The sequence below is a fragment of the Papio anubis genome, chromosome 2 (genome assembly GCF_008728515.1).
Source record: "Papio anubis isolate 15944 chromosome 2, Panubis1.0, whole genome shotgun sequence".
NCBI classification, from domain to species: Eukaryota; Metazoa; Chordata; class Mammalia; order Primates; family Cercopithecidae; genus Papio; species Papio anubis.
In genome coordinates, this window is record NC_044977.1 from 130,564,921 (window position 1) to 130,592,895 (window position 27,975).

The 27,975-nt window shown below is 37.8% G+C and overlaps 1 protein-coding gene and 1 long non-coding RNA gene across 8 annotated transcripts in view; both read right to left on the minus strand.

Moving 5' to 3' along the window:
• Nucleotides 1-27,975, minus strand: part of NMD3 (NMD3 ribosome export adaptor) — a 182,379-nt gene that overhangs the window by 70,609 nt on the left and 83,795 nt on the right. The gene's annotated exons all lie outside the window — the stretch shown is intronic.
• The window catches only part of LOC108584645, a 54,389-nt gene that overhangs the window by 12,124 nt on the left and 14,290 nt on the right, over nucleotides 1-27,975 (minus strand). The gene's annotated exons all lie outside the window — the stretch shown is intronic.

The following is a 27,975-nucleotide window of genomic DNA, read 5'->3' on the forward strand; positions in this document are numbered from 1 at the left end:
ATCAAGGTTTCAGCAAATGTAGTTTTCCTAACACCACTCTTCTGTCACTTTCAGATGACCACCTTCTTGTTGTTCTTCACATGTTCTTTCCTTCTTCTAAAGACATCAGTCATATTGGATTAGGACCTGCCCTGATGACTTCATGTTAACTTAGTAGCCTCTCTAAAGGTTCTGTCTCTAAATACAGTCACATTCTGAGGTACTAGAAATTAGGGCTTCAATATCTGAACTTGGGGGTGAAGGGAAACAGTTCTGCCCATAACCTGCATGAATTGGAAGTAAATGTGAAAGAACTGTATATATGTAATAAACTATCTTCTTTACCCCCCAAAAGTTATAATTAACCCTAACCTCTCTGTATCTACCAATTGCAAATTATTATGTCCTGACCTTGCCAAACATAATCAAGCCTTCACCCTATCCCCAAAAGTCCCCAACTTTCTCCTTCAGTCACCACACCCTGCAGTGAAAGGCCCACAATACCCTAAAAAAGAGCTCATAAAATATCTTGCCTTTGCCCTCCCCACTCTGAAACACTGCTTAAGACTTTTTAATGCAGTATTACCCTTTATCATTTAAAGCAATAAACTCAATTTTGTTTTATCAACAGGTTATTTTGGTTGTATTTTCCAGAAGGCAGCACTCAACATTTAGAAGAGTCCCAAGAAGTTGCCCACTTCTATTTTCAGTCAGATGCTTGAGTCCCTCATACATTACCCTAGCAAGTGATATTCTGGTTTCTACCTGGATAATTCAAGGGCCTGGGATTTCACTGTCTCCCAAGACATTGTTCTTTAGGCAGTGACATCTTTGGAGTAGTCCAGGTGTTTCACAGAAGGTAATAATATGGTGATAATAAATATCATTTGAGTGAGTGAAAGGATGGATGGTACATTTCAGGTTTGAGTGTCCCTCCTACCAAGAAACTAAGAAAATCATGATTAACAATTTTATGTTCATCTTTCAATCTATTTTCTTTTTCTATGTTTTATTTCTTATTTACTCCGTTTGTAAAAAATCGTGATTTTTTTTTTTGGTTTATGATTCATATATTCTCTGTGTACAATGTTTGGAAATTCCAAAATAAAAACAAATCTTTGGAATCTGAAAAGAAACATTTAGATAACAAATGAGTTTTACAAAATATGTTTAACTTTACTTTCAGAGTTTTAAGGTTATTTTCAGTGAATTTCTGAATTTTTTGTTACACTCTTTCTAAACTCAGTTTGAATTAGTGAAAATATATTTTCACTGACATTAATTCAAAAAAATCAATAAAACTAGAGTGTGAAGAAAGAGAAGAAAAATAAGATAAATATCTCCCCCAAGCCTACTAATTACAAAAAAACAAATTTCTGACACACTAACAAGGAGAAACATAGCATTGCTGATTATCTCTTTGATATAGAAATTAGACACATTTGTCAAAAGTTTTTGTCAATAATCCAGTTGAAAATAAGGTTAAAAATCTTTTTGAGGTTCTTGTTATGAATGAAAACTACTTAAAATTCTAGTAAGTTCAAGGAGGCAGAAGAAGTAAAAAAAAAAAAAAAAAAAAAAGCTGTCTTAATAAGACGTTATTAAGTAATCAATATATAGAGGAAAGGTGTGTCTGCATGGTATTTGGAAATGTTTGGAAAATACCAAGCAGATACATTACTTGGATGATGGTATATATTATTGTTTCCATTTTGTTCTTACATGGGAAAACCATTGACCAAAGATTAGCGGGGATAATAGAAATTCCAGTCAAATTATGCAGATCTGCAGAGCTCATGATCTTATGATGTACATCATTTGATAATTTAGAAATATTAATTTGTACCCATTCTACTTGGAAAGTCTCCAGCACATTTCAACTTTCTTTCTATCCATACTTAATAGTGGCTTATACCTGAGCTTCATCATCTTTTGTTCGATTATTTTTTATTTTTGTAAAAAAAATTTATTTTAGGGACCAGGTGTAGTGGCTCATACCTGTAATCCCAATGCTCTAGGAGGCCTAGGAAGGGGGATCACTTGAGGCCAGGAGTTCAAAACCAACCTGGGCAACATAATGAGAGGCCACCTCTAAAATAAAAATTTAAATTAGCTGGGCATGGTAGTTCACACCTGTAGTCCTAATCCTAGTCCTAGGTGGGAAGATTGCTCGAGCCCAGGAGTTTGGAGGCTGGAGTGAGCAGTTACTGCACCACTGCACTCCAGCCTGGACCATAGAGCCAGACCCTGTCTCTAAAAACAAAATTTATTTCTCACAGTGGGAAAAAAATAAATAAAAATAAAATTCAAAAAAATAAAAAAAATTAGTTTAATCAGTGTAAGATGTGGATACCATTTAAAAAATCAAATAATATGCCATGCTGCTAATAAGCTGTATTGCCAAATACTATTTTTAATTAGCCATTACCTGTCAGTGGAGGATAAGATTATCACTCTCTTACATCTCCCTTCTGCACACTTTTTCTCACCCCTTTCTTTAATATAGTTATGATAGCACAATTTTAAATTAAATCAACATTCAGTTGTTACTATATAGTGTAAATATTGTTCACTACAGGGCCAAGTACGTTTCTATGATTATGTTTCTTTTTTTGAATAGCCTTTTTTCTCCTGTAGTGAATAATTGTTTCTTTTGTTTTCCTTTTTTTTTTGTTTTCTATGAATCTATTGTTAATGTTTTCTAAATGCTCCATCATATGTGTCAGATACCTAATGCTGTTATTTTCTAAATGGTCCTACAAAGCAGATAATTTACCAATTCCATCTCCCTTTACCCCACTTCTCATCCCAGAGGCCTACATATCCTTATTCTGATCTGGGCTGGCTGCTTTCCAGCCTGCTGCATAACTGTCACTCTGGGATCCCTTTGTCATCATCCTCAGTCTTTCTAAAACCATGTTCTGTGTTAGATTACAGCAATATAATAAAAAATAGATAGTTGGTCTTTGTCCCTCATTCCTGGCACAGAACTTCTAAACCCCTTGTAATTTCCTGAGTGATAGGCATGTCTTTTTTTTTTTTTTATTTTAAGTTCCAGGATACATGTGCAGAACATGCAGGTTTGTTACATAGGTATGTGTGTGCCATGATGGTTTGCTGCACCTATTGACCCGTCCTCTAAGTTCCTTCTCCTTGCCCCCCACCCCCCAACAGGCCCTGGTATGTGTTGTTCCCCTCCCTGTGTCCATGTGTTCTCATTGTTCAACTCCCACTTATGAGTGAGAACATGTGGTGTTTGGTTTTTCCTTTTTATGGCCGAATAGTATTCCACGGTGTACATGTACTACATTTTCTTTATCCAGTCTATCATTGATGGACATTTGGGTTGGTTCCATGCCTTTGCTATTGTAAATAGTGCTGCAATAAACATATGTGTGCATATGTCTTTATAGCTGGAAACATTCTCTTTGAAAACCAGTACGAGAAAAGGATGCCCACCACTCTCACTACTCCTATTCAACATAGTATTGGAAGTTCTGGCCAGCACAATCAGACAAGAGAAAGAAATGAAGCATATTCGAAAAGGAAGAGAGGAAGTCAAATTGTCTCTGTTTGCAGAGGACATAACTCTATATTTAGAAAACCTCATCATCTCAGCCTAAAAATTTTTTAAGCCAATAAGCAGTTTCAGCCAAGTCTCAGGATACAAAAATCAATGGGCGTGTCTTTTCTTATTATTCATAGCAAACTTTCCACTTTTTATTTTTATTTATTTTTATTATTTATTATTGTTTGTTTTGAGATGGAGTCTCGCTCTGTCGCCCAGGCTGGAGTGCAATGGCGTGATCTCAGTTCACTGCACCTCCGCCTCTAGGGTTCAAACGATTCTCCTGCCTCAGCCTCCCAAGTAGCTGGGATTACAGGCGCCTGCCACGACACTTGGCTAATTTTTTTGTATTTTTAGTAGAGATGGGGTTTCACCATGTTAGCCACGATGGTCTCGATCTCCTGATCTCATGATCCACGATCCGCCCACCTAGGCCTCCCAAAGTGCTGGGATTACAGGCCTGAGCCCCCATGCTCGGCTTTTTTATTTTATTTTTTTAAAGAGATGGGATTTCACTGTGTCGCCTAGGCTGGAGAGTGCATAGCTCACTACAGTCTTGAACTGCTGGGTTCAAGCCATCCTACTACCTCAGCCTCCTGAGTAGATGAAACTGCAAGCACATGCCATCATGTGAGCTAATTAAAAAAATTTTTTTTTGTGGAGACAGGGTTTTGCTGTTGCCCAGGTTGGTCTCAAACTCCTGGCCTCAATCAATCCTCCCAAAGAGCTGATATTACAGGCATGAAAGACCCTTTTGATCACACCTGTATTTACGCTAATCAGATGACGAAGGGTAGGACCCCTAGATAGCCTCAGGATGGGACTGATCACCAGAAAGATCAAGTGATTAGAAGGTTGGAATTTTCAGCCCCACTCACTGACCTCTGGGGTGTGGGGGTGGGGTGCAGATTGAGCTTTATAAAAACTCTTGAACAACAAGATGCCATGAGTTTCCAGATTGGTGAACATACTGATGTGCCGGGAGAGTGGGCACCTGGAGAGGGCATGGAGGCTTTATACTACCCCTATACCTAGCCCTGTACACCTCTTCTATTTGGCTGTTTCTGAGTGGCAGTCTTGTGGGACTGGGCCCTTAACCTGTGGGCTCTGATACTAACTCTAGGACTTAGTGTCGGAATTTAAATTATTGAATTAAATTTGGGGGCACTTAATTGGTATTGAAGAATTGAATAGAGAATTGTTATAGGAAACCCACATATATTTGGTGGCAGAATTACCCATTTCTTATATTCCATGTTTTTCCCTTGTTTTTTTTTGGCTTATCCGTTCACTTTTCTAGAGCATATGCTTCCTGAGAAAAGAATAGATCAGTAAATTTTGTGTCCTTCTATGTCTGTATTCTGTCTTCAAATGTGACTGCAAATTTGACTGAGTTGAGTAGAGTTGCTGCATATAGTTGTGAAGATTATGCCCTGCAAAACTCTAGGGGGACATTTTTATTCAAAGTGTTTTAAAAATGCGAACCAAAACCAAAAAGCTCTAGGGCATGCCATTCACTGCATGTTGGTTTGGATTGAATATTACTTTCCAGAATTTTGAAGGCATTTTCTCATTTCTTCTAGCTTGCAATGATAATGTTAAAAAGCCTGATGTTACTGTGATCCTCTTCTTTTTTTCCTCTTTTTTCAATGTGCCCTGTTTTCTCCATCTCCCTTCACCCACTTCCATGACTCTCTCGCTCTCTTTTTCTCCACAAACTTAAAAAAAGATTTTATTTATCTCTGGCGTTCCAAAATTTCACAACAAGGTAACTTGGTGTGGGCATTTTCTCAGCTTTTCGCGTGGACTCTGTTGGTACTTTCAATCTGAAGACTAATATTCTTCCATTCTGGGAGATTTTCTTGAATTAATTTTTGGTAGTTTCCTCCCCTCAGTTCTCTCTGTGGCCTTCTCTAAATTTTCTATTAGTTACAAAGTGAGCCTCTTAGACTTAATCTCCTCTTCTTTTTGTTAATAGTTTCTCCTGTTTTTTTATCTCTTTATCTTTTTGTTTTAGTTTCTAAACTTCCCCAACTTCCAACTCTATTTAAATTTTTAATTTCAGTAACATTTAACATATTTAAATGCCTAGAAAAAATTTTTTAAATGTTTTGAGTTAACTAATTTATTTACAGAAACATCAATTATTTTTTAATTTTTATTTTTAATTGTAAATTGACAAATTATAATTGTATATATTTATGGGGTATAGGATGTTATGATTTATGAATACAATGTGGAATAACAAAATCCAGGTGATTATCATATCCATCACCTCAAATACTTATTTTTGTGGTGAGAACATTTGGAATTTACTCTCTTAGCAATTTCTTCTTCAGTTTTATTTTGTCTTTAATTGACACAACAATCATACGTACTTAAGGAGTATACTATAATGTTTCATTGCATGTATACATTGTGTAATGATCAAATCAGGGTAATTAGCATATTCCTTACCTCAAACATTATCATTTCATTGTGGTGAAAACATTAAAAATCCTCTCTTCTAGCTATTTTGAAATATACATTATCACTAACTATAGTCATCCTACTGTGCAATAGAACAACAGAACTTGTTCCATCTAACTGTAGCTTACTTTGTACCTGTTGACCAACCGTTTCTCTCTATCTCCCCTGCCCCTCTACTTTCTCTGGCCTCTGGCAACCTGTATTCTACTCCCTACTTCTATGACATAAATTTTTTTAGATTCCTCATATGAATGAGATAATGTAGTATTTGTCCTGTGCTTGGCTTATTTCACTTAACATAGTGTCTCTAGGTTTATTCATGTTGTTGCAAATGACAAGATTTCATTTTTTTTTATGGCTGAATAGTATTCCATGGCATATATATATATACACACACACACATATATATATACACTTATATATATACACATATATATATCACATTTTAAAAAATCCATTCATCCATTGATGACACCTAAATTGATTTCATATTTTGACTACTGTGAAAAGTGCAGCAATAAGCACGGGAGTGCAGACTTCTCTTCCACATACTGATTTCAAATATTTTGGATAAATATCCAGAAATGGAATTGCTGGATCAAGAATTTTTTTTCTTTCCCATAGTTACCCTGTTTTTACTTAATGGCTACAATATACTTAAATGTTTTAATTCTCTGAGGATATTTATTATAGTATTTTTTTAAAGTTGTCTTTGCTTCCTCTGGGTTCCTATTTTCTGTTTGTTTATTTTGATCTCTCTTATGTTGAATGATTCCTGAAGAATATATTGATCTTTGGCCATCTTTTCATGTTAAAGGCCCTAAAATTTTATAAGTTCTGGCCTGTGGACAGGACTTGCCAAATGGTGGATGATCTGGTAATGTATCAGCCTTTTAAGTCAGTCTATGGAGGTATTTTCTCTAAAACCTTTCAGCATTGTTTTATTTTTTGTTTTTTAACTTTTTACCTAGGAAGAACATACCAAACTACTGGTGCTCTGGAAGGGACACAGAAAGGAATCTGGGGGTCCCAAAGTCCAGTATTTAGAGTTTCATTAATCCCCCTGTGTGCAACCCTTTATTTCACCTTCACTCTCTATCACTTAGATTGTGTTTAAGACCTACTCCTCTGGTTCAATCTCTCCAGAAATAAGCCCATAATTGCCTGCCTAGGGATAGTCACCAATGCACAGGAGGGGAAACAGGGGTCTAATCTCTTTGTATACTAGTAGATCCCTCTGCTTTCAGTGCCATGCTTTAATCCATGGTGTCATTCATACTTGAGCCCTTCAGGTATTCTGTAGCAAAAACAGGTTCATTCCTTGAATCTCAGCTAGTCTATAGCTGAGATCACTGTGCTTAAATGAATGACTTATTTTACAATGAACTGTGATCTGATTTTGTAATATCACATGTTTTAAACCTTTGATATTTGACCAACCTTCCAAAATCAAATTATAAATCATGTATTTTTCTGACCTAATTAATCCTTTAAGATATTACTAATAGGTTCCCTAAAGTCCAAAAATGACATATTTGCCTTATTTGGTATAAAAATTATACAGGAAACATTGTCAAATATGAAATACTGTTTGGTTTTCTTTGGGCTGTATTTGTATGTTATTGGTATGTGTTCCAAAATTATGGGAAACTCCTATAATTCTGATATGACTTAATATGTGTTATCAGTAATAATTATAATTGTTATGTTACATCATTGTGTGCCACAGAGGTAACACATTTCCTTGTCAAAGTGCCTTTGACTATGGCTGCCTTAAAACTTTTTGTCATCTACGGACGGTTTTGTAATCTTGTTTTGATCCTCTTTAGAAGGTGGTTTTATAATCAGCTATAAAACTCTAACAGGTGCTTTTTAATGCAGGTTTCTGATAACTTTGGAGACTGTGACATCAGGATAAAGGAAAACTTTCAGGACTCATGGAGAGCTGAAATGTTCATGAATGTCAAGTAGAACAGGAAATCACTGCATGGACTAAAGTAACAGCAGTCTGAAGTAATCTTTTTAACTTTTTACTTAAAATGTTGCTGATACTTTGTTTTGTTTTTCAGAGCCAAGGAAACTTTTATTTTAATCTATTTACAGCTTTTAATGAATGTTCATACTCCTATGAACAACATTTGGATCATATTTGTTTCTCTCTATCTAATTTCTACAGAATTTTGAAACTATTTGTGAGTATTTTTAACTTATGACAATACAGTTATTAGCAGAAGTGCAATAAGAATCTGTTTTCATTTGTAACGGGACCCAATAGTAGAAACTGGTTATTTTATCAAGGCTTTGACTGGAATGGTGTGCTTTCCTTTAAGGAATCAAACTTGACTTATGAAGTCAAAAAAAGCCCCTTGAAAAACTGGCCTCATACCTTTGTCTACAGGGTTCCTGACCTGTGGTAAATAAAGAATGTCACTTTCTGAGAGGCCCAAGTTTATCTTGGAACCTCAAGAAGAGAGGAATTTGCCCAACTCATAGGTCTTTGATGGCACAAATCCATGGCTGGGCGCAGCATTAAAAAAGTCTTATCTGAGATTTCTTCTATGGAACAAAGTTCCATCAAAGTCAATTTAAAAGCCTATGTTAAAAAATATTATTCTTCCTGCATTGTATACAAATAATCAGGCCAAGTATAATAAAGCAAATCAGTGCTATCATGATTTGTCTTTAGTAAAAATGGGAAACTGGAGAGAGAAAAATTATGTCTCAAAAACTATAGTACACCTGTTGTTAAATTCTAGTCTTGCCTAATGTTTTTCCATTTTTATTATTTTCTATAGTTTGGATGGAATTCTAACTTTTCTTGGCTACAAGTCTTCAAAATAATGTTTTCAATTTTTTTTCTTCTTGTTTCCCTATTTTTCCTAATTTGGAGTCACTGGAAACTAAGCTGTGCTTTCGTAAAGCCCTGCAAACTAAAGCTAGACAACTTAAACTTCAGAAAAAAATAACAGCAACTGTATACATACATAAGGCACTTTCATACTTGCGTACTGATGTATGAACTTCAGAGTAATGTCGCCTATATCAGTTTTCCAGGATTCTTCTTTTGTTTGTTGTTGTTTTTCTCCCTTCCTCCCCCTACTTTCTCTTCATAGGACATGAGACTTCACAACCTTCTAAAAATGAGCTTTTCTAGTAACTTGGGACCTATGCATCTAGGAATAAACCATCCTAGCCATGAGAGATCAGACAAAACCTGAGACCAGAGAGGCTCATTTTCTTCTAAAATGCTTTCTCCAAGAGATTTTTAAAAATAAAATGGGGAAATTGTGAAAGGAAAATACCTTGGACCCCCAAAATCACTTAGCTAAAGGGAAAAGTCAAGCTGGGAACTGCTTCGGGAAAACCTGCCTCCCATTCTATTCAAAATCACCCCTCTGCTCACTGAGATAAATGCATATCTAATTGCCTTCTTTGGAGAGACTAGGAACTCAAAAGAATGCAACCATTTGTCTCTTATCTACCTATTACCTGGAAGCCTCCTCCCCACTTTGAGTCTTCCCACCTTTGCTTCAAGTTGTCCTACCTTTCTAGACCAAACCAATGTTCATCTTGCATATGTTCATTGATTTCTCATATCTCCCTAGAAGTATAAAACCAAACTGTGTTCTGACCCCCTTGGGCACATGTCATCAGGACCTCCTGAGGCTGTGTCATGGGCGCGTGCGTCCTCAAATAAATTTTCTAAATTAACTGAGACCTGTCTTAGATTTTCAGGGTTCACAAAGGCAAGTAATGGGGACTTATAATATCAATTTTTGTCTGACATATTTACAATAAAATTTATTAAAATATACAGCAGGGATAAATACCAGATTGCAAGTTAAAATTTTGATTCCTAGTCCAACTCAACGGACAAGTACCTCTTGCCCCAACCAGACTGTATCAATTTGCCTAATGTTGCAAACTCTTTAGATAATCTACCTGCTTTCTGACTCTCTGCTTTCTTTCTGGCAGAGGCTCTTCCCCATTACAGAGATTGAAAATGGCAAATTATCACCTTCCTAGCTCAATTGCACTTAGAACATGGCCATATAACCCAGTTCTGGTCCTATTTCTCTGAAAAGTGTTGATTTTTCTTGTTGTTTTAGCAGGCAGTTTACTTGGGTGGAAGTAAACTTCAAATTTTGTCTCCTCTGCAGCAGGTGGACAACTGAAATCATTACTTAGTGATTTTAGCCTTACCTTGGCTGCTTAGAGCCTTTCCTTATATATGTAAGGCTTAGGATTCATCCAGCAATTTGGGCAGAGTTTATATAGAGGATTTGGACCTCCCTTTCTCTAGTTCTCTCATTTCCAGAATTTCCATCTTTACTTTCCAGCTGTTTTAGTCACTCTCAACTCCGTCCTCTGGTTTTTTTTGTTTGTTTGTTTGTTTTGTTTTTTTTTGTTTTTTTTTGAGATGGAGTCTTGCTCTGTCACCCAGGCTGGAGTGCAGTGACACAATCTTGGCTCACTGCAGCCTCTGCCTCCCAGGTTCCAGCGATTCTCCTGCCTCAGCCTCCTGGGTAGCTTGGATTACAGACACATGCCACTATGTCCAGCTATCTTTTTTTTTTTTTTTTTGTATTTTTAGTAGAGACGGGGTTTCACCATGTTGGCCAGGCTGGTCTTGAACTCCTGACCTCAGGTGATCCGCCCGCTTTGGCCGCCCAAAGTGCTAGGATTATAGGCATGAGCCACCGCGCCTGGCCCATTCTCTGGTTCTTAAAGTCAGTAAAAGTGTGAGCTTCTGTGCACAGGGGTCTTGGCTACCCTTCCTGGGGCTTGTCCTCAAGCCACAAGGCTTTAAAAATGAGAAACTTCTTCAGTGAAATGTTCTTCTTCCAGTTGTAGACCCAGATTTTTCCTGCTTCTAGTCTCCAGTGCTCTTTCAGGTAGTTGTTCACCTTTGCCCAGAGTTTATAGTTGACATATGCAGAAGGATTGGATTAATAGAAGCTACTTCACAATTACCTCACAACTCTTGTAAGACAAAAGGAATATGACAATGGACTCATCATTTTCAGGTATTCAACCTTACTGAATACATAATATACAGACGATCAAAATCTATACAGAAATTACTGAATATTGCTTTTTTAAATAAAATATCCCAATTATTTTCTTTGAAGAATGGCTAATATTAATGTGTTCATTTTTATTAATAGGCTAATGAAAAATATTCATTGTTTTAATACACCTAAAAGAGATAAAAACATTAATTTTTATTATACGGTAAAAATCAAATGTTAATGTTCAATTGTCTTCCACTTTGATTGACTTAACTAATTTAGGGTCTTGCTCAACATTTATCACCAACAGCAGGCTCAGAAAATATGGTCACTTAATAAGTTTTTAAAAGAAATCTTATACAATGAGTAACGTATACAGTTAATGAAATCATCCTCTTTGCTATTTTAATTGCAAAAGTGTATTTTATAAGTCAAAATTTAGGATGAAATAAATTTTACCCGACAGACTTTATCAGAAAAACAAGGTACCCTATTTCAGGCTTTTCAATAGCCAGAAATTAATGGAATCCAAAATAGTAGCTTTAAGAACAATATATACGGTAGAATAACAGAAAGTGAATTGACCTGGAAGAGACTAAAAATGTTGTTTTCTCTCATTTTCCAACATTCAAAAGATATCTCCTGCTATGTAATTCTGTATTTATGATATTCCTGATATTGTGGTTAAAAGACAATAGACACATTTCACATGAGCAGTCATGCTGAATAAAGTAATAAACATTGTAAAAGCAAAAGGAGTAAAGGTTAGAAGTAGAGCACATTTATTTTAGACCCTTCAATTGCGGACCTAGTTGAGGTGATGGGACAGACCCCCAGCTTTGCTGACCCTTATTATAATGAATCAGTGAAGCCCACTGGAAGATGGTCCTTTCTACATGGGGTTCCATTTATTGTTTTTGCAGCTGGTTAAACAGTAAGTCATAAAGTAGGCCACTGTACATCCACAGGAAAGTGATTACAGACACAGAGAAATGTCTTTTTTAGAAATTTTAACTAGTTTTGTCTGTATGAATGAGAACCCTTGATGAGAAGATTTTTGACACTACATTTGTCTGTTGATGGATGCAGTGTTAGTGCTGGCCTCTTTATAGAAACTGTATTGATTATCCAACACCTGGAAATGTACAAAACAGAAGCTTCTAAAACTTTCTTCCAATAGCTACAGGATTTGTCCACGAAATAAATAACTTCAGGTCATACACTTATCTTCTCTCTCATCTTTTTAGGATATGTCTCTAGTTCATACATGTGTTTTATTTGATCCACAAATGTTTTTTAAAAACTGAAACAATATTTTTAAATATGGGGAGTTTTCCCTCAAATAAATTTTAAAAATCACAAACAAAAGCCCAGGTTTTCATCTTGTCTTGGAAATTTGGAGACTTGCAACCAAGGACTCAAATTCCTGAATGAGAACGTCGGGTTGAGCTGAGTATCTGCAGCTTCTACAGGACTTGTGCTCCCACCCACACAGCTCACTTCATTCCTTTTCCCTAACCTGCTCAGCACTAAAGGCATTGAGTTTGAGATCCAGGTCTTATATGATGAAAACACCATCTTGTGAGCTTTATTCACCAATACTATACATGTAAAGATAAAGTTGTTATTGGTGTGGCCCAACATTCTTTGAAAATCAGGCTAAAATATAGGAGATTATAAGAATAACCTCTCTTTAATCAAACCCTTACAAAGAATATGTATGCTTTGCTAAAATAACTCTTTAGCATACCAGCTGAAAACTTTTCTGTATTCACCAAATACACATGACTGTAGAAAGTAGTGGTATACTTTTTCAACATAGTTTATTTTTATTATAACATCTAGGAATTGACTATTTTTGCCAATCACACATTTCCAACATGAGGTAAAAATGTAAATGTCTGTAACCCTCAACTTAAAAGTGATGGGAAAGTTTAGAGAAACTAAACCAAACATCAAAAATTGAATTCAACAACAGAATAAGCATAATCTGGGGAAGTGACAAGATGGCCCGAATAGGAACAGCTCCAGTCTCCAACTCAGCCAGCGACACAGGCAGTGATTTCTGCATTTTTCAGCGAGGTACTGGGTTAGATCTCACTGGGGAGTGCGGTTGATCCGGTGCTGGTCAGCTGCTGTGCCGAGAGGAGCTGAAGCAGGGCAGGCATTGCCTCACCTGGGAAGCCAGAGAATCATTTCCTAGCCAGGGAACTGAGACACACAACACCTGGAAAGTTGGGTAACTCCCACCCAATACTGCGCTTTAAGCAAACAGGCACACCAGGAGATCATATCCCACACACCTGGCGGGGAGGGGTCCCACACCCACGGGCCTCCCTCATTGCTAACACAGCAGTCTGGCGAATCTACCGGCAAGGAACGCTTGCTTGAGGCTGGCTGGGGAGGGAAGCCATACTGAGGCTTAAGTTGGGTAAACAAAGCTGCTGGGAAGCTCGGGCTTCAGGAGGGAGCTCACAGCAGCTCAAGGAAACCTGCCTGTCTCTGTAGACTCACACTCTGGGGACGGGCGTGGCAACAAGCAGAGCCTCTGCAGGCATAAATGACTCTGTCTGACGGCTTTGAAGGAAGCGGTGGATCTCCCAACCGCAGGAGGTTAAGATCTGAGAGAAGGGACAGACTCCCTGCTCAAGTGGGTTCCTGACCCTAGATAGCTAACTGGGAGACATCCCCCCGGGCAGTGCAGTACACCTCACAGGGTGGAGTACACCCTGAGGAGGAAACTTCAAAGCAGAATCAGACAGGTACACTCGCTGTTCAGAAATGTTGCCTCTTCTGCGGCCTGCAGCAATCACCCAGGCAAACAGGGTCTGGAGTGGACCTCAAGCAATCTCCAACAGACCCAGCTACAGCTGAGGGGGCCTGACTGTTAGAGGAAAACTATCAAACAGGAAGGACACTGCCGAAACCATCAGTACATCACCATCATCGAGAGACCAGAGGCAGATAAAACCACAAGGATGGGGAAAAGCAGGGCAGAAAAGCTGGAAGTCAAAATAGGCATCTGACAAGGGAGGCGCCAGCTCATGCGCCAACAGGATCAAGCTGAATGGAGAATGACTTTGATGAGATGAGAGAAAGAGGCTTCAGTCCATCAAATTTCTCAGAGCTAAAAAGGAGGAATTCATTGATGCCGTATAAAAGAAACAAAATCTTGAAAAAATAAGTGGAAGAATTGATGGCTAAGAGTAATTAATGCAGAGAAGGTCATAAAGCGAAATGAAGAGATGGCTCGCGAAGCCTGAGAAATCGTGACAAATGCACAAGCTTCAGTAACCGACTTTCGATCAACTGGAAGAAAGAGTATCCAGTGATTGGATCAAATGGTGAGGGAAATGAAAAGTGAGAAGAAATCAAAAAAAAAGAAGAAAAAGAAATGAACAAAGCCTGCAGAAGTATGGGATTATGTAAAAGACCAAATCTACGTCTGATTGGGGTGCCTGAAAGTGAAGGGGAAAATGGAACCAAGTTGGAAAACACTCTTCCAGGATATCATCTAGGAGAACTTCCCAGCCTAGTAGGGCAGGCCAACATTCAAATCCAGGAAATACAGAAAGTACAAAGATACTCCTCAAGAAGAGCAACTCCAAGACACATAATTGCCAGATTCACAAGTTGAAATGAAGGAAAAATCTTAGGCAGCCAGAGGAAAAGGTCGGGTTACCCACAAGGAAGCCCATCAGACCCCAACAACGAATCTCTCGGCAGAAACTCTACAAGCAGAAGAGTGGGGGCCAATATTCCAGCATTCTTAAAAGAAAAGAATTTTAAACCCAAGAATTCCATATCCAGCCAAACTAAGTTTCATAAGTGAAGGGAGAAAATAAAATCCTTTACCAGAATACAACAAATCTTAAGTTACTGGTCACCATAGGCCTGCCCCACAAGAGACCCTGAAGGGAAGCACTCAACATGGAAAGGAACAACCAGTACCAGCCATTGCAAAAAGCAATACTTGAAAATGTAAAGACCATGAGGCCAGGAAGAAGCTGCATCAACTAGCGAGCAAAATAACCAGTTAATATCATAATGGCAGGATCAGAGTTCACACATAACAATCTCCAACCTTAAATGTAAATGAATGAAATGTAGTTAAAAGACTTTGAATGGCAAACTGCATAAAGAGTCAAGACCTCAGTCTGGCATTCCAGGAGACCCATCTCCTACGCAGAGACATACATAGGCTCAAAATAAAAGGGATGGAGGAAGATTAATAAGCAAATGGAGAACAAAAGCACGAGTTTTGTGCTAGTCTCTGATAAAACAGACTTTAAACCATCAAGGTCGAAGAGACAAAGGCCATTACATAATGGTAAAGGGATCCAATTCAACTTGGGAAGAGCCCCAGCTTATCCTAAATATATATGCACCCAATACAGGAGCACCCAGATTAAGTAAAGCAAGTCATAGAGACTTACAAGAGACTTAGACTCCCTTTACAATAATAATGGGAGGCTTCAGCCTCCTGTGGTAACATTAGACGGTCCTTTGAGACAGTTAACAAGGATATCCAGGAATTGAACTCATCTCTGCAGCAAGCAGACCTAATGAACATCTATAGAAGACTCTCACCCCAAATCAACAGTGCTACATTCTTCTCAGCACCACATCGTACTTACTCCAAAATTGACCATATAATTGGGATAAGCACTCCTCAGCAAATATTGCAAGAACAGAAATCATAACAAACTGCTCTCCGACCACAGTTTAATCAAGCTAGAACTCAGGACTAAGAAACTCCAATCAAAACCCGGCTCAACTACATGGAAACTGAATAACCTGCTTTCTTGAATGACTACTGGGTACATAACGAAATGAGAGAATGAAATAAAGATGTTCTTTAGAACCAATGAGAACAAAGATACAACATACCAGAATCTGGGACACATTTAAAGCAGTGTGTAGAGGAAATTTAGCACTAAATGCCCACAAAGAAGCAGGAAGATCTAAAATTGACCTCTAACATGCCAATTAAAAAGAACTAGAGAAGCAAGAGCAAACACATTGAGAAAGCCAGCAGAGAGGGCAGAAATAACTAAGATCAGAGCAGAACTGAAGGAATAGAGACACAAAAAACCCTCAAAAATCAATGAGATCCAGGGTTGGTTTTGAAAAGATCTAACAAAATTGACAGACCACTAGCAAGACTAATAAAGAAGAAAAAGAGAGAAGAATCAAATTGACACAATTAAAAATGATAAAGGGGATATCACCACCGACCACGAGAAATACAAACTACCATCAGAGAATACTATAAACTTACCTCTGGAAATAAACTGGAAAGGAAATCTAGAAAATGGATAATTTCCTGGACACTTACACTCTTCCAAGACTAAACCAGGGAAAGTTGAATCCCTGAATAGACCAGTAGCAGGCTCTGAAATTGAGGCCAATGGTAATAGCCTACCAGCAAAAGTCAGGACCAGGTGGATTCACAGCTGAATTCTACCAGAAGTACAAGGAGGAGTTGGTACCATTCCTTCTGAAACTATTCCAGTCAATAGAAAAGAGGGAATCCTCCTAACTCATTTTATGAGGCCAACATCATCCTCATACCAAAGCCTGGCAGAGACACACAACAAAAATTTTAGGCCGATATCCTGATGAACATCGATGCAAAATCCTCAATAAAATACTGGCAAGCGGTTCAGCAACATCAAAAAGCTTATCCACCATGATCAAGTGGGCTTCATCCCTGGGATGCAAGGCTGGTTCAACATTTGCAATCAATAAACATAATCAGCATATAAACAGAACCAAAGACAAAACCATGATTATTTCAATAGATGCAGAAAAGGCTTTTGACAAAATTCAACAGCCCTTCATGCTTAAAAGCAGCTCAATAAATTAGGAGTGATGATGGGCATTACCTCAAAATAATACAAACTGTATGAGCCAAACCCACAGCCAATATCATACTGAATGGGCAAAACTGGAAAAATTTCCTTTGAAAACGGCAGACAGGGGATGCCCTCTCTCACCACTCCTATTCAACATAGTGTTGGAAGTTCTGGCTAAGGCAATGAGGCAAGGAAAGAAATCAAAGGGTATTCAGTTAGGAAAAGAAAAATCAAATTGTCCCTCTTTGCAGATGACATGATTGTATATTTAAAGCCCATTGTCTCAGCCCAAATCTCCTTAAGCTGATAAGCAACTTCAGCAAAGTCTCAGGATACAAAATTAATGTGCAAAATCACAAGCATTAGTAGACACCAGTAACAGACAAACAGAGGCAAATCATGAATGAACTTCCATTCACAATTGCTTCAAAGAGAATAAAATACCTAGGAATCCAACACAAAGGGATGTAAGGGACCTCTTCAAGGAGAACTACAAACCACTGCTCGAATGAAATAAAAGAGGACCTATAAACAAATGGAAGAGACATACCATGCTCATGGATAGGAAGAATTAATGCTCATTGAAAATGGCCATACTGCCCAAGGTAATTTATAGATTCAATGCCATCCCCATCAAGCTACCAATGAGTTTCTTCACAGAGATTTGGAAAAACTGCTTTAAAGTTCATATGGAACCAAAAGAGCCATCTCCAAGACAATCCTAAGTCAAAGAACAAAGCTGGAGGCATCCATACCTGACTTCAAACTATGCTACAAGGCACAGTAAAGCAAAACAGCATGGTACTGGTACCAAAAGCAGAATGCTCAGACCAATGGAACAGAACCAGAGTCTTGAAATAATACCACACATCTACAGCCATCTGATCTTTGACAGCAAACCTGAGAGAAACAAGAAATGGGAAAGGATTCCGTATTTAATAAATGGTGCTGGGAAAGTGGCTAGATATAGAAAGCTGAAACTGGATCCTTTCCTTACTCCTTGCTCTGAAAATTAATTCAAGATGGATTAGAGACTTAAATATTAGACCTAGTACATACAAAATCCTAGAGGAAAACCTAGGTAGTACCATTCAGGACATAGGCATGGGCAAAAGACTTCATGTCTAAAACACCAAAAGCAACAGCAACAAAAGCCAAAATTGACAAATGGGATCTAATTAAACTAAAGAGCTTCTGCACAGCAAAAGAAACTACCATCAGACTGAACAGGCAACCTACAGAATGGGAGAACATTTTGCAATCTACTCACATCTGACAAAGGGCCAATATCCAGAACCTACAAAGAACTCAACGATTTACAAAGAAAAAACAAAACAACCCCATCAAAGTGGGCAAAAGGATATGAACTCAGACATTTCTCAAAAGAGACATTCCTTACAATAACAGACACATGAAAAAATGCTCATCATCACTGGTCATCAGAGAAATGCAAATCAAAACCACAATGAGATACCATCTCACCAAGGTTCAAGGCCAAGCGTGGTAAAAGGTCAGGAAACAACAGGTGCTGGAGAGGATGTGGAGAAATAGGAACACTTTTTACACACTGTTGGTGGGATTGTAAACTGGTTCAACCATTATGGAAAACAGTATGGGGCGATTCCTGAGGTCTAGAACTAGATGTACCATATGAGCCAACCATCCCATTACTGGGTATATACCCAAAGGAGTATAAATTATGCTGCTACAAAGACACATGCACACACATATGTTTATTGCAGCACTATTCACAATAGCAAAGACTTGGAATCAGCCAAATGTCCATCAGTGACAGATTGGATTAAGAAAATGTAGCTTTATACCATGGGCTAATACGGCCATAAAAAAGGATGAGTTTGTGTCCTTTGTAGGACATGGATGCAGCTGAAATCATCATTCTTAACAAACTATCACACAGAACAGAAAACCAAACACCGCATGTTCTCACTCCCACAGGTGGAACTGAACAATGAAATCCACCTGGACTCAGGAAGGAGACATCACACACGGGGCCTATCATGGGGCGGGAGTGGGGAGGGATTGCATTAGAGTTATACCTGATGTAAATGGCTTGAGTTGATGGGTGCAGCACAGCAACATGGCCTGAAATATACATATGTAACAAACCTGCATGTTATGCACATGTACCCTACAAATTAAAGTATAATAATAATAAATAAATTTAAAAAATAAAATAAAAAAATAAAAAATAAAATTTGGAAGTCCTAAAAAAAAAAAAGAATACAAGTATAATCTATATAAAAGAAGTAACTTTCTAACCAAAGTTCTGGTAGGTCAAATTAATAGTGATAACATTTATGTATCCTGCTCTGTTAATCAACGAAATCCTGAAATGTGTGTGTATTTTAGTCATCTATTGCTGCATTAAAAAACTAACCCCTAGACTTAGCAGCTTAAAATATCAAACATTTGTTGTCTGATTAACTGCAAGTAAGACTTAGGAAACCTATGAGTTTACAAAATTTAAATTCCCTACCGTTTATCCAAATGGTGACTTGTGGAAAATTCCTACTCATTATATACATATCCATGAAAGGTATGTGATACATGTTAGATCAGTTTCAAATGGGAACGTGTACAAAAATAAAGTCTTTTCTGTGAACTACTTCATGTCCACCATCACTGTTCTCACAGTGAATTTATATCTTCGGAAAGCTGAGAGCTTCATTGTTCAGTTTACTTCCCTTCTTTCTCTTGTTTTACTTTTTTTTTTCAGTTTCCCTCATCCCCTCTTCAAACAAAACTCATTTTAAAATATGGCTTGAATTTTATGAGCCAAATATTGCTCTTGGGATATTCTACATGAATTAGAAAATAAAATGTATCCTATTTTTATAGTAGCATTTTGGAGGAAATTAAAACCGCAGTATAACAAAAAATTGATAAATTGCTATTATAGGCTCTTCCATAATGCAAATAAAATAGTTACTGCAGTACACATAGAACATCTGCTAATCTAAATTAAAATGAATGAGGAACTAAATTAGAATTGCTTTTTCTATCTAATCATATAGAACACTAAACATATTATGAACTAGATATTCTCAGTGTTTTTAAGGCATTGCCAATTAGTGAGCTTAGTACAGTAAATTGAAGTAATAACTAAACAGTATCTTGGGGACCTGATGGAGTTAATCACTGGCCTCCTCACTGCTTAATTAACAGCTAGGCAGAGTCACCAGGCATCTCTAATTTAGTAGTAACAAAAGGTATAGATTTACTTTAAATCCCAAGCCAATATTGTTCCTTTTTCCTAGTTGCACCATTTTATTCTTGCTTGCTTTAATTACCTTATTATCAAATTTACCATCTCAATAAGCACATTATCAACGTAATTTCAAACTCATTTTTTGAATTCTGGATTCTAAACTCTGGATTACTCCCTATAAAACAGTGGAAAACAGAAAATAATTTTAAAAATCATCTCACCATCAAAGATTTGAAAGCCTGGCAGAAAAAGACAAAATATAATGTCCATTTCTTGTTACTTCTAAGGAGTACAGCACACTACCAGCCTCCCTCTGCTTTCTGTGGTGCCCCTCATTGACTCATTTAATTATCACTCGGAATGACAACATTTGCTTGCTCTTGGTGACCTGGCTTCCTCCCTTTTTTTTCACCATTAAAGTAAAAACAATATCCTGCTCCCTTCAGTAGCACATATAGCAAAATTGGAGCAAGTCTCAAAAGCTGAATTACCATGACCCCAACCCAAATATGACAAAAAATTACTAAAGTACATCATACTTTTAAATTGCTAAAAATCAAGTAAATAATCTGTATTACTAGGAATTATTTTCAATTGTAACAAGAAACCAAACTAAATTATTTAAACAAATTGTGAGTTATTTTTCTCAATTCTTTAATGGAGCTATCAAAGATCCAGTTAGCTTTCTGATCTAACATCTCAGTGTGCAGTCTTTATCCTTATGAACACTTCATGATACCAAGAGGGCTGCTCCTTCTTTCACTTTGTGTCTATATTCCAAGAAGGCATAATGAGAAGGAAGAAATGTAAAAGGCACCTGCCAACTGAGTTGAATCTCTTTTAGAAAGCTTTCCTAAATATCTCACATATTAGACTTAATCTCATTGTCCAGAGTTGGGTCATATGCCCAACTTCAGCTGCAAGAGAGACCAAGAAATCAAGTTTTTAAGATATACATTGCCATAAAAATAAAATGAGGCTGGGCATGGTGGCCCATGCTTGTGATCATGGGAGGTTGAAGCAGTAGGACTGCTTGTGGCCACGAGTTCAAGACCAGCCCAAGCAACATAGCAAGACCCTGTCTCTACAAAATAAATTTTTTAATTAGCTGGCTATGATGGTGTGCACCTTGTAATTCTAGCTACTTGGTAGGCTGATGTGGGAGGATTGCTTGAGACTAACTAGGGGTTTGAAGCTACAGTGAGCTATGATTGTGCCACTGCACCCCAGCCTGGATAACAGAGAGAGAGCCTGTCTCTCTAAAAAAATGGGGTTCTATTAGTAAGGAAGAAGAGAGAAATTATTATCAGGTAGGCAACTTCTACTGTCTGCGAGATGAGGAGAAAGAAAGACTTAAGGATATAATGCTGGATGCAGAAAAGAAAAGAAAAGAAAACAAAAGAGATTAAAGCAATTTTAGAGAACATGATAAAATGAAGACCAAAGGCGACCCAACATAAGAATAATTGATGTCCCTGAGGTAAAATTCAACAAACAGAACAGGAAAAGTATTTTAAAATAAAAGAAAGTAAAATGTTACTAAAATATAAAACCCAAATCTGTAGTTTGATAGGACACATTCTATATAAGAAAACAAAGACATGGGTCAAGATAAAATGTGGTTAAGTTATTGAACTTCAAAATATAAAAAAATTGCCAGGTGTGGTGTTGCTAGCCTGTAGTCGTAGCTACTCAGGAGGCTGAGGCAGGAGGATCACTTGGGACCAGGAGGTTGAGGCTGCAGTGAGCTATGGTCATGCCACTGCACCTGAGTAACCAGGTGAGACCTTGTCTCTAAAAAGAAAAATTCTAAAAAAAAAAAAATTAAAAAGAATTCAGGAATTCAGGCAAAACAAGTCATTTATAAGAGAAAAAGTCAGGATGATCTCAGACTTTGACATGAAAAACATCAATGACAGAAATGAATGGAGCACTATCATCTATCAAATGCTGAAAAAAAGAGGGATCCAAGAATATTATATGCCCACAAGATATTATTCAGTCATAAAGTCAAGCAGCAGGCATTTTCAAAAACCAGAGAACTCATAAAATATTGCAATATTATTAATTGGATTATGTCTCCCCAAAATTTGTAGGTTGAACTCCTAACCTGAAATGTGACTATATTTGGAGGTAGGGCCTTTATGGAGGTGATTAAGGTTAAATGAGGTCAAAAGGAGAGATTAATACAATAGAATAAGTGTTCTTACAAGAAGAGGAAGAGACACCAGAACGTGTTCTCTCCACAGAGGCATAGAGGGAAGGCCATATGAGGACATAACAAGAAGGTGGCCATCTTCAAGCCAGAAAAAGAGCCCTCTCCAGAAACCCAACTCTATGGCATGCTGGTCTTGAATTCTGGCCTCCAGAACTGTGAGAAAAGTAACTTTGTTAAACCACCCAATTTTTTTTGTTTTTTGTTTTTGTGTTGTTTTGTTGTTTTGTTTTCAGATGGAGTCTTGCACTGTTGCTGCGATGGCACGATCTGGGCTTACTGCAACCTCTGCCTCCTGCAATTTTCCCACATTCAAGCGACTCTCCCGCCTCAGCCTCCCGAATAGCTGGGATTAGAGGCACTCGCCATCAAGCCCAGGCAATTTTTGTATTTTTTGTACAGACAGGGTTTCACCATGTTGGTCAGGCTGGTCTTGAACTCCTAACCTCAGTTGATCCGCCCGCCTATGGCTTCCCAAAGTGCTGGGATTACTGGTGTGAGCCACTGCGCCTGATGGTATTTTAAAAATAGCAGCTACTGCACACTAATAGAAGCACCTATGAGCTCTCTGTGAAACGTTTAATTGATTATAAAACTCTACCAGCCAAGAAATGAATCAAGATTTTAAAACTCACTTGCAGCAACATGGATGGAACTGGAGATTATTATAAGTGAAATAAGCCAGACACAGAAAGACAAATATTGCATGTTCTCATATATGGGAGCTAAAAAAAGTTTATCTCATAAAAAAAAGTGTTGATCTCATGAAAAAAGTTGATCTCATATGATAGATGCTAGAGGCCGGGAAAAGTGGGTGGGTGGGAAGGGGAATGAAGAGAGGTAGGTTAATGGTCACAAACACACTGATAAAAAGTTTAAGTTCTATTGTTCAACAGTAGAGTAGAGTGACTACAGTTAACAACAATATATTATGTATTTCAAAGTAGCTGGAAGAGAGGATTGAATTGTTCCCAACACATAGAAATGATAAATACTCAAAGTGATAGACATGTCAAATAAATACCCTGACTTGATCATTACACATTCTATAAATATAACAAAAATCACATATTATTTTTATTACCCTATAAATATGCAAAATATTATATAGCAACTTTAAATTTTTTTTAAAAGATTGGAAAACTCAGTATTGGAAAATACATAGTTGAAGGGCAAGTAGTAAACAATGAATCTATGTAAATATAAAATGAAGGATCAAAAAATGGGGTAGTAAAAAAAATATAAGCAAATACAATCAGGGAAAAGGGGTGGCACCTAGCAATGACAGCTGGCATTTATTTGGTGTTTATTACATTGTAGGTAATGTTGTAAGTGTTACAAGAAAAACCTGGGACTTTAATGTTCCTCCAAACTGGGAAGTAGTTGAGAGACCAAAGAATGACTCGGACAAGTCCGGCTTGGTGAGCAGATGGGTTAATCAGGACTTACACACAGGGCATTCCTGGGCAGCAGCAGGACAACTACAAGATCCACCCCACTGCTATTCTCTAAACTGCTTTTAAGTTAATTTTCTGGCTCTTTGTCCACTATTATGTTTCCAGCTATGCTCCAGGATGTTTGGGTTCTCAAGGACACCTGCCCTTCTGCTGAGCACCAAGACCTTGGCTCATTGCCTAGCCTTCAGGGTTCAAGCAGCAGACATAAACCCTTAACTAACCTAGTGGGGGATCTGCCACACTGCATTCCCATATAGTAACTCATTTAATTTCACAACAACTCTTTGGGGGTAGTTACTATTTTATCCTCATTTTACAGAAGAGAAAATGGAGACATAAAATTGGGTAATTTGCTTATAATAAAAAGGTAGTACATTGCTTATGACAAATAGTTAGTACACTGAAGAGCAAAGCCTTAAATAAAGGTGTTAGAATCTACAGTCTTAGCAACTATACCAATATGTTTTCCACTAGGGGGACCAACTGTACTGGTTTTAGCACTAAAATTCCCAAATCCCAGGGAACAACTCACTCCTAGGCAAACTGGGATTGTTGGTCACCCTACCTCCCAGTATTGATCCTATTATCTTACAGAGCAGCAAAACATTCAATGCTAAAATTAAAATGTAATTTTAAAAAACATTAACGAACATAATGACTCCAAATCCTTAATAGTTTTTATAATTTTTTGTGTTCACCTTAGGAGATCTAAGACACAATCTCTCTTAATGGTAAAGAACATTTATCCAGAGTAGACAATTTTTTTCATTTTTAAATTCTGTGTTTCAGAGTTTTTGTTTTTAGTTTTTTCAAAATGATTGTCTTTTGTGAGGAAAAGTGCTTCCCATGCATTGGAAGGGTAAGTTTTAGAAGCCAAAGCTCCCCAGATAGATTGTAGGCTCTGGTTAGAAGGACGTAGCTATCTGAGGAGAAGCAGCAGCAACAGTTTAGAGTGAGCTCACTGGCCTGGGGATGGGCCAGAACCAAGAGCTCACAGATCAGGAGGCACTGAAGACATGAAAGATGAGTCAGAAGCTCGGCTGGGTGAGATTTCAGATTTGCAGACAGAGCAAGTCCCTCATCTCAACTATTGACCTCTAGAGGAAAGTAGTTGTCCCCTTTGTGTGTCTGGGGAAAAACCATTTATTCAAGAGTCACAAAGTAAGGAAGTGGCCAATACTGTGCTTGGACAGAGAAAAAGTCCTACTAATTGTGACCAAGCTTAAAAAGTTGTCGATGTTATAAAAAAAAAAAAAAAAAATTAAATCAAAGAACATTTGCATGGTCTCTGGTAATGTACCTTGAATATAGTAGATCCTCAAAATATGTTAGCCCCTTCTCCTTCAGTGGCATGGTAGGCCCCTTGGTGTTTCTAACAGTGCTTTGCAATTGGTAAGTGCTCACTAAGAACATATTCCATGACTGAGAATGGGGCTGACAGTCATGGCCAGATCATCCCAGGAGATGAGATTTGTACAAGACACTTTTCAGATTTATAGGCCTATCTTTCTCTATATCATAATCCCCTTCCAGCATCCCATGAGTCCAATTTCTGTCTTCACCATCTTCTAGAGAACTGGGACCCTATTGTTTTATGGAATTTTCCAAACAGTAGTCTTTGGGGCCTCTTCTTTTAATAGCATTTCAATGCTGGATTTCAGATTTGTTTCTCTCACACTGGACCCACACAGCACCTCTTTTCGCACACCAACTCTATCCCTAAGTGCACTGTTCCACACCCTGCTCTGAGGGATCAGCCATGTCACCCCATCACACACAGCTTGGACCTAGCAGAGGAATCCATCCTAACTATTGGCCTGTGGGCTAGCAGCCCTCCAGAGCTGACAGAAAGCATTTTTTAAAAAACTAAAAATAACTAACTTGACCCAGCAATCCCATTACTGGGTATACACCCAAAGGAATATAAATCATTCTATTATAAAGATACATGTACATGTATGTTTATTGCAGCACTATTCACAATAACAAAGGCAAAGACATGGAACCAACCCAAATGCCTATCAATGATAGACTGGATAAAGAAAATGTGGTACATACATACCATGGAGTACTATGCAGGCATAAAAAGGAATGGGATCATATCCTTTGCAGGGACATGAATGAAGCTGGAAGCCATCATCCTCAGCAAACTAACACAGGAACAGAAAACCAAACACTGCATGTTCTCACTCATAAGTGGGAGCTAAACAATGAGATCACATGGACACAGGGAAGGGAACAACACACACCAGGGCTTGTTGGGGGGGTGAGGGGAGAGCATCAGAATGCATGCAGGGCTTAATACCTAGGTGACAGGTTGACAGGTGCAGCAAACCACTGTAGTACATGCTCACCTATGTAACAAACCTGCATGTTCTGCCACATGTATCCCGGAACTTAAAGGCAAATAAATTTTTTAAAAAATAACAAACTTAACACTTCCCCATCTTCATATCTTCCTCCTTCTTCCACTTAAAAATTAATTATTTAAAATTAACTATTTAAAAACGATGCTGCAGTTTACTAGAAGTATTTAACATTTTGCCAACATTTTAAACTCTGATTATTATTCACACATTCCACACCAAAGCTACACTATCTGTGTTAAATATAACGGTTATTTGTGTCCACTCGTTTTCATGGCTTTTCTCCTAATTCAGACCATTAATACCCTTATGCGGATTCACTGATCTGCCTTGCTTCTGAAGGGGGATAGGAGCTCCAGCCCCTTCACCACATCCAATTCATCCAACTACAATGCCCTAAGCATCTTCATGAAGCACAGATTTGATTATGTGACTCACTTCATCGAAAACCTCTGATGATTTTCCAATGTAGAAGAAGCTGCCTCTCAAGTCACACCTATCTCTGTAACACATATGATCCCTAGTCACCATAAATGTTGGACTTCATTCCACACTCCTTATCTGTAGGCCACCATTCAAAGTATTTCTGATATTTTGAGTGTCTTCCAACCATGAAAGTTTTCCTAGACCCTTACCTCAATCTATCTCTCCTCCACACTCCAGTAGCACTTATTTTTTTGTACCTGTTGTCACAATCTGTCTTGTGCTAAAATTATGTTTTTCACAAGAAAACATCAGCAAGTAAAAAATTATATGTGCGTGTATATATATACATGCATGCGCGCGCACGCGCGCACACACACACACACACACACACACAGAGGTTCCTTCTATAAGACTGAAACCTAGGAGCCAGAATTGGTAAAAGAGCAAAGGAGGAGGCTTACAGAAAGCAGAATGAAGCAGAAATAGGGCAGATCACATGCCATGTAGTCAAAGAGAATAACAGAAGCAGAAGAAGAAGCTGTGTAGGTCAGGGGACAGGAAGGAAGAGAATGTTTGACAGCTCTCCAGTTCCTATGAGGCCTGCTTGTCTTCCTGCCATAGGTTCTATGAGACTTCTCTGTACCATTGCCCTTCACATAAGCAAACTAACATTAGAACTGTCATTTCTTGCAACTAAGGAATCCCTTCTTAACATACCTAGCATTGTGCTTTGCTCTTTAAATGTTTATTAAATTGAAGTGTTAAACAACATTACATTGAATAGAATTTCCTCAAGTTGAATTGGGACTGAGCCGCCTCTGCAATACAAGACATGGGTGGACCATGCCTCCAGAATAAACATACCAATGTCCCATGCATGAGGGCTGCTGGTTGTTCCCACTGAGCTTATCGTCCAGTACAGAGGAGAGAGGACTGAACTTTCCCCCTATTTCAAAATGTCTCATAAATTTTACATGAAAAAAATCAAGAGTTATTTCTCCAGAGCAACATACATTTATTACCTATGCTATTAAAAATGAATAATTCAATATTTTATATCTTATTCCAGATTTTCAGTAATTTTGAGGTTAACTTGATATTGATTGACAGAATGAACACTATTACTGGAAAGCTACATATAAAATATTTAGAAGCACAGTCCTATGTACTGAATCCATTCACAGGAGATTTGATTAAGATGTATAGAATTCTGTCTTTGCTGACTTTATTAAGAGGACCAAAGTACAGCTCCAGTTATAATTGGACACAGCATACTGGATCAGAATTGACCTACAGGAAAATTTGGGCATTATTTGGACATTTCCATTTTGAAATCCTTTCCTGAACTGGAATACATAAATTTTATAGTAGTCAGTACTGAAACAAGAAATATTTT